General features: G+C 41.3%; 1 protein-coding gene across 1 annotated transcript in view; it reads right to left on the minus strand.

The window, feature by feature from the left end:
- The window catches only part of cerkl (ceramide kinase-like), a 34,977-nt gene that overhangs the window by 15,553 nt on the left and 11,390 nt on the right, over nucleotides 1-8,034 (minus strand). The gene's annotated exons all lie outside the window — the stretch shown is intronic.

The following is an 8,034-nucleotide window of genomic DNA, read 5'->3' on the forward strand; positions in this document are numbered from 1 at the left end:
AAATACCTGCAAAAATAATGACTTTTCAACAGCCTCAGTTGTACTTTGCATTTAGTGATAATTAGAAAATGATAGCATGCTAACATGCTGAGGTAAGTGGTAAACATGACAAACATTATACCTGCTGAGAATCAACATGTTAGCAGTTTTTATTGTGCTAATGTTTGCATTTAGCTCAAAGCAGACTCTTAGACGAACAAGCTAAGGGGCGAATATCAGGTTGTTTTAGTTTTTCCTAACAAAGACTTCCAAACCAGCTATGTGCGTCAGTGAACAGGTAAAGTGATGTGTCGCTTGTTTGAAAAAACATTCACCCTCGTCACCCTGTTTTTTGTTTTTTTTTGTGATTAAGCATTTAATTGTTTAGCCAATAAAATGTTAAAAAGTGTGTTTCCTGTATATATGTATATAGCCAAACTATAGTATATATAGCTTTTCTAGTCTCTGTTTATCCTGCCTGGAATGGACACTGATCCCTATACACCGTGCTATCATCACTGGCATCAAACAACTGAACACACTTTCAGCACTTTACTTTACTTTACTTAGTTTGGATCAGAAGCCAGAAAGCATTTGTCACATAAAACCAAACTAATAAGAATCTTAATGGATGAATTGTAGATTATACTTAAAAGAGTAGACACCTATATATGGCGCTAACATCTGGAGGAGCCTTATTGATGCTAAATATTCAGAATATCAGTTACATCACCAACACTGGTGGACACGTGTGTGTGTGGTTGCATGGTATTGACTCCAAACTACAGACACACACACACACACTGACCTCCTGTACAGCTCATCATTAGGCAGATTTAGAGATCGCATTATAAATCCCCATAGACCACCACTGATCAATATACACACACACACCAGCTCCATTATCTAGCTCATTACTATAATCTGTTCCCAAAAGGCCGTGACCTCGCCCTGATAATGACCCTACACACATACACACAGTGCACCTCCTGCCATCACTCCGCCCCACAGCTCGGGCCGGGCTCTCAGTAGGTCCTGTGAGGAGTTACCGAACACCCCCACAACTCCTTTCTCTACTTGACCCCCACCGTTACCAGAAGCTCAAACCATTTTTTTTGTGCCCCCCAAAAATGTTCCGTAACCTAACCCAACTCGAACAACACAATTCCTTTGTGAGCCCAGACCATTAAAGCATCTATAGACCCCAATCCTGACTAATTGAATTTATACCCTGGTTTACAAGTGTCAAGTGAAGTTACATTTCCATAATAACAGGACATGTCTACCCCTGTCCTAACACTGGTATTAGAGCCACCCAGTACTTCCTTATTTTGTGAGTGAAGTTGTACACATTTTATAGCAGACTGGGTGTCTGTGTTTGACCGAACAGTACTACCCCAGTATTTTTTTACACCTGCAACCATCATACAGGAACCAAATGTGGCTCCTGGTTCCTTTGGTGAAAACACATGAAGAAGTTCCTGAGTTCTTGTAAAGGTTCTTGGTCCACTGGGAACAGAGGTTTTAAATTCAAAGCCGTGCCTCCCTTGGGAAACATAGGAGGGTTGAAAGGAGGCGATGTGGAGGGAGAGGCAAGAGGCAAAGATACCGCATGAGGTGAAAGGGACAGGCGCATGCCGGTGTTCTAAAGACAACAGGAAGTTAGAGTTTGTAGTTTGGCCAGCTTATATCAACACAGTCAGCAGCTGGAGCAGCAGCAGTGGCTCATGGAGGCTATTAAGGTACTTTACAACACTCAATTGCTGCAATTAGCATCAAATTTCATACTCTTTCATACTGAGTGGTAATTTAGTCAAATGTGAACACACAGACATGATGGGCATATTTTTAGATTTAGTGTTGCTTGTATTTCCTGACTATATTATCTGTGATGCCCCTCACAAATAAATGTCCATAAATCTTAGCTTAAAAATCATGGGGGAAAAATTCACCTTATTTGTCAGGAATTATACTATCTACGCTGTTTGGTGAGAAAATAATTGAAAAAAATCTAAATCAGTGCTATAGTGATCTTGAACGGACTAAAACAGACTTCTCTGTCTCTAAGCATTATTGATGCTCTCTCTCTAATACACACACAGTCTCACAGGACCTGACCTCATTTAATTTGTTGATATTTTTCGAAGAAGGGCAGACAGACAGGTAGCTGTAGAAAGATCAAGTATCCATCAGATCATCTCTCAGCCTCAGCCAGCGGCAGGTTGCTATGGCACAGCTAAAACGTTACCATGGTAAACAATCCCAGTGTTGTCAAGAAGAAGGGTTGAGTTTCTGACAGAGGACTGCACACTCAGTTACTGAATGTTGTTGACAAAAACAGATTATATTTTAATGCAGACTCCAGCTGAGGTAAGCAGGTAGTAATCAATTTAAGTCCTTGAACCTCCATCTGGAGAAATCAGATTCTTTGATGGAAAAAAAAGTAGCATCCCTTGTAGCAGGTCCAAGTATTTGTCAACCAGGGTCTGATTTTCATATTTCCCATTATGACTATCAGTTATGGGAACATTTTATTCACTACCTCTTGGGAAATGCAGATCCAGTCAATACTGATGAAAACACCTTTTCAAAAATCTGAAATCATCTCAAACGGTTGTCTTTAAGTCCATCCAAACTAGACCAAGAGTCTACAGCCATGCTAGAGGCTCTGTGAGGCTGTACTTAGGCAGTGTGGTACTTTGAGCTAAATGCTAACATCAGCTAGCACGCTCACAGTGACAAAGCTAACATGCTGATGTTTGGCGGGTATAATGTTCACCATCTTAATTTAGCATGACCTGCATATCAATTGGGGGTGGAGTATGAATATGAGCTTCTGTACAATAAAGTTTGTTTCCTGACAAACTAATAAAATCTTCAACCTAAATATGAAAGCGAGGGACAGAGACAGACAGGTTTCTGTCATCATGTTACTATGGATACACTCGCTGACTTCTCGGACAGAGCGGTTAATATGTAACACAGAGCTGCACACATATACACACACTCACAAGGCCATAAAGCAGTTTATAGAGGTGGCCTCCTCAGACTGCAGTGTCTTCTGTTAAAAGACACAAAGTAGTGTTCTGAGCTCACTGTTTGATACATCAAGTTGTGTCTCCAGTGTTTAAACCCTCAGTAAAACTAATGTTGAGTTCTTCCTCATTTCGTGTTTATAAATAAAATAAATGTATCTGTAAAAAGAAAGAAAAGAAAGTTACAATTAGAGCTACAAAGTTTGTCAATTAAACGCTAAGTTCAACAGAAAATGTATCTGTTATTTTGATAATAGTAAAACAATCACGTCATTTTTCAAGAAAAATAACATAAATTCTCTGGTTCCAGCTTTTCCATTGTGAAGATTTGCTGCTCTTCTGTTTCACATAATTGTAAACTGAGTATCTTTGGGTTTTGGACTGTTCGTCAGACAAAACATTTGAAGACATCACCTTGGGCTGATTCTGATGGGCTTTGTTTTCTGGCAATTTATAGACCCAAGAATTAATCAAGAAAAGAATCAAATGATTATGATAATGAAAATAATCAAGAAAAAAGTGATCTTTGAGTTGGAGAGACTTAATATTGGATTTGGATTCCATAAGTGGATTGGATTTTGATACAATGCCATCGATCCCCATCACTAATGGCCACACAGTGTGTCGATGGTATTATTTTGACCTTATGACACCTTACAGTACCACCCGACCGACCCACTGACTTCATTTTTCCACTGTGGAGCTAAACTAAAAGATCTGTAAGTGAGCAGAAAACTGACATTGGATTGACAAGACAATTGATCTGGGAGGAGTCGCAACAGCCCCTGTCGGCCTGGGCGAACCCAGTCCGGCCGTCCCATGAGCCCCGTCGCTGCCGCCGGCCTGTCAGTCTCTTGTGCTGTTAAACAACTGCAGTCAATCCATCCCGCCGTCTGACTGCGTGTATGGAAAGAGACTCTATACACCATCACTGCTCGCCTTTTGTCACTCTGACTGCCATTCACTCTCCGCGCAGCGTTCTGCAGCTGCTTCACACAGCAAACTGCACAGAACAACGCTCTAGAAACAGAAAGTGTCTGCTCTCTGCTCACCATTGTGCAGCTGAATGTTCGAACCTGAAGGTTAAGAAGTGGCGGTGGTGTCTGCAGTGGCGGGACTGCCCGCTCCGCAACAACACGATTCACACAACAATGCTCTTTTCATACTGACCTCTGGCTGGAAAATAGGCTTAATGTCCGCACAGCAGCAGAGTAGCCGACTGTGTTTACCTTCCACACACACACACACTGGTCTGTCGCGGTGTGTAAAGTCACAAAAGCCATCACAGTTTGATGTGGAGTGTGACCATGCGAGCTGACACACGACCTGTGAGCCATTCATGTATGTGTGTGTGAGAGAGAAAGTAAGGCCAAAGACAAACACTTAAAGAAGTTGTGACTTTGCTGCAGGGCCTCATGGGTAATCTGGTTTGATGGACAGACAGACGGACAGACAGACAGGTGACCAGCGATAACGTGTCAGACCGATGCCATGGTGACAGGACGACGATGGCGTGTCCTGCGAGACCTTTGACTTTCTCATTTGTGGATAGCTTGTTATATCTCTGTTGGAAGAACACAGAAACCCTGAGTGTGTTTGTCTGAGTCAAATCCATAGAGCCAGCACTCCAACATTTCTATTGTGTGTTAAGTGTCAGCCAGGCACCGCCCACTACAGTGCACCTGGGAAACCGACGTCTGGGAACTTCAGTCCTCAGCAACATCCAGAACTTTATTAAACAGGTCCTGTCAGGAGGTGGCTGTGTTGCTGAGACACAAGTTGCCTGAATTCATGCAGTTTGTTAAAGATTATGAAATCTACACAAAGGAACACTTACTTGATGGCACACAACAATGAGGGAGATTTTTATAAAGATTAGGCAGAGAGAAAATCACACTTTTACTGGCACCTTATAAGTTGTTGATGGGGAATGTGTTATTATTTACACCTATTTCTATAATTATGTATCCTGCAGACACAGAGCAACATTAGCATTCATTTGGAGTCATGTCTGCTGAATTTAAGTTCAATATTCACTCTCTTAAAAATGAATTCTCCACTTTCTTTACCAGCTAGTCTCTTAACTTTGTCTGCCTGCTGTTTGGTGCTGAGCAGGCTGTATACAATAGGTTAATCAAAACCTTTTTCTTTTTTGCTGAAAACAGCTGTCTGCTGCAGCTTGGAACGATCGATGAGAGTGAAACAAATCAGTAAAGTTGCAGGCCAAAAGACCAAAACAGTGAGCCGAAAGAGTTGAGAGGTACGGAGTTGGGTTGTAATTCATTGTTCCAGTGACTCCTTTCACATTACATGGTGACATTTAATCCATTGTTAATATAAAATATTCACTAGTGCCGCTTTGAAGGAATGATTAAACATTTTGTGCAGCACATTTGCTTTATTTATTTCTGAGACTGAAATGTGTTTGATATGAATCTCAAGTCTGTGGTTTTCCCAGTTCGGTGTGGAAGAACTCGATTCGGGGCTCTGACCTTAACCTCATCCAATGCCTTTGGAATAAACTGGAACATTGACTGTGAGCCAGACCTCATCACTCAACATCAGTGTTGGACCTTACTGGACCTCAATGGACACACACACACGTGTATGTGTAGACAGTATTTTAGCTAATCTCTCTTGCAGACAACATGATTCAACTGCTGACAGCACGTTACTGAGAACTAATGAATGTGTGTGTGTGTGTGTGTGTAATCTGTCACTTTGTTCCAGTGGATTAGCAGATTAGCCCTACCATCTGATGTAACTGTGACTCACCTCATTAAACTGAGTGACGAACAGGCTGATAGAAAACAATGAAATTATAATCTGAGCAGCTAGCACTGCATATGGCTAACAACTAGCTAACCAATGAACATGACAAATGTATACCTCGTGTTTTTTCTTCCTATCATGTCAGTAGAAGCCATTCATAGAGATACAGTAGACAAATGTGACTTTGTTTCATATTGCAGGATGCCCTGTGTGGGTGGCTGCAGTGCAATGTCTGCAAAGAGCCATGTTCACACATTATGACTTTATTCCAAATAACACAAGGCAGTGGTATATATCATAACAAATCCCTGGTTGTCTGACAGAACCAGTGGCCAACAGGATGGAACAGGGTCTCTCTCAGAGGTTATGGTGGCAGACGACAGCAGCGTGACATCGAAGTCCTCGGCCACAGAGCAAACAATGGGTTACAGAGCAGTGCTTTGGTCCATACGGCCGGCAGTTGCAATGGTAGAGCATCCAGAAAGATTTTTTTTTTTTTTTTTTTTAATGTTCTGTTGTCGCTGTGCGTAGCCAAGTTTTTGTAGCCATGCAATTTACACTTAAGGCCACTGACAGGAACACCTAGATAAAAAGTCATCCTCACAGCCAACAGATCAGGTCAAAATAGATAGAACATCCAGAGACATCAACTTTAAACAAGTGCATAAAAACTAAAGACAATCAATCAAAAACTGCCCAGTGTCGCACAGCAGTGTTTCCTGTTAGGTACCTAGGATATGGCAGGCCGCCAATTTGACCCGCCATAGATTAATACTGAATCGAAAATATTTTTACACTTCTTTTTAACATTGTGTTTTGCGCCATCATTCACTCACAGTACAAATATCCACAATCTCCCCTCGCTCTGCCCCTCCTGTACAGTGTATTGTCAATCACACTGCTCGACAGTAGTGACGGAATTGGACCAAAAAAGGTGGCAGTACCATAATTCAGCAGTACCCTAACCACAACATACCCTGAACCCTAACTTTTTGGTGTTTTTTATAAATTTTAATGAGGACAATTCCATCGCGTTTTCAGAAACGTAGTTATGCAGGCGTTACTTTTTTCCCACCTGTATTCCACTCCTTCTCTGCTTCTGATTGGCACTGACCCCGACATTGACCGTGTCACTCCTCATGCCTAAGCCTAACCAACTAAACCAACAAAGGCAACGGACACTAACCAATGCAGAGAAGGCAAAGTCTTCTGAATGTCAGTGGGGGTAAAAAATCTAATGTTATGCAAATGTTACGGTTTGCGTACCTAGACTCACCAGGAGGTGGCAGTATGCAGTACCTGTTAGTACTAGCCCATTTCAGGCACTGCTCTCCAGAGAAACAAGCACAGAGAGAGACGCTCTCTGGTGCAGATGGAAAGGGTGGGCCACGGGTCACTTTTGCGGGAACACTCATTAATTTTATTTAACTATTTACATTTTAAAAGGTATAAAACTTAATCCACGCACAATCAAAAAGGATATCAAATCTGATGATTTAAAATCAAATTTGAATTACATTGTTTCCGCTCTTAATCAGCGTCTCAATCGTCACGTTTTTATATCAGATCACTGTGTATCTACCTAAATACTTACATCTATTCCTCTATCTAACTGATGGAAAGACAGCTAATAATAACAGTATTACTCTGCAGTGTGTGTGTGTGTGTGTGTGTGTAATCATCTTACAGTATGACGCTCATACAGTAGAAGCACTGAGTCATGTCTCCAGTGTATCTCAGCTCTTATGTAACACAGACAAACTGTTAATCTCACTATCAGTCTGGTTTTCTTTAATGGACCATCAGACTGACAGATGGGGCCTAGGAGGCTCCAAACTGGGCCCTAAGTGGGATGTCTGAAAACATACGTATTCACAGTCACATTTCACAGTTTGGCATTTTACTTGGTTTATGGTATTAAAAGCATCTAAAACATTACATACGTTTATCAAAGGCTTTTGTCCAGACCAGTTCAGTGTCTTGACAGAGGGAGAAAGGAATCAAACTACCAACCACTATAATTAAGGGCTCTACCACCTAAGCTGTAGCCACCTTTCAACACCAATGTCACTTTCCAGAAACAATGACCCATTTATACTTAAACAAGTAAGTACTGTACAGAACATTATTCCCAACCTCTACGCTAAAACATCTGGAAACCTTCCTTCCATTAGATACTGTAGTGAATTAATGTTCTGTTAAATTGTTGTAGACCACCTTGGTCTGAAAAAAAAAAAAATATATATAT

The sequence above is a fragment of the Morone saxatilis genome, unplaced genomic scaffold (genome assembly GCF_004916995.1).
Source record: "Morone saxatilis isolate NCDOM2014 unplaced genomic scaffold, NCSU_SB_2.0 Contig5, whole genome shotgun sequence".
Taxonomy (NCBI): Eukaryota; Metazoa; Chordata; class Actinopteri; family Moronidae; genus Morone; species Morone saxatilis.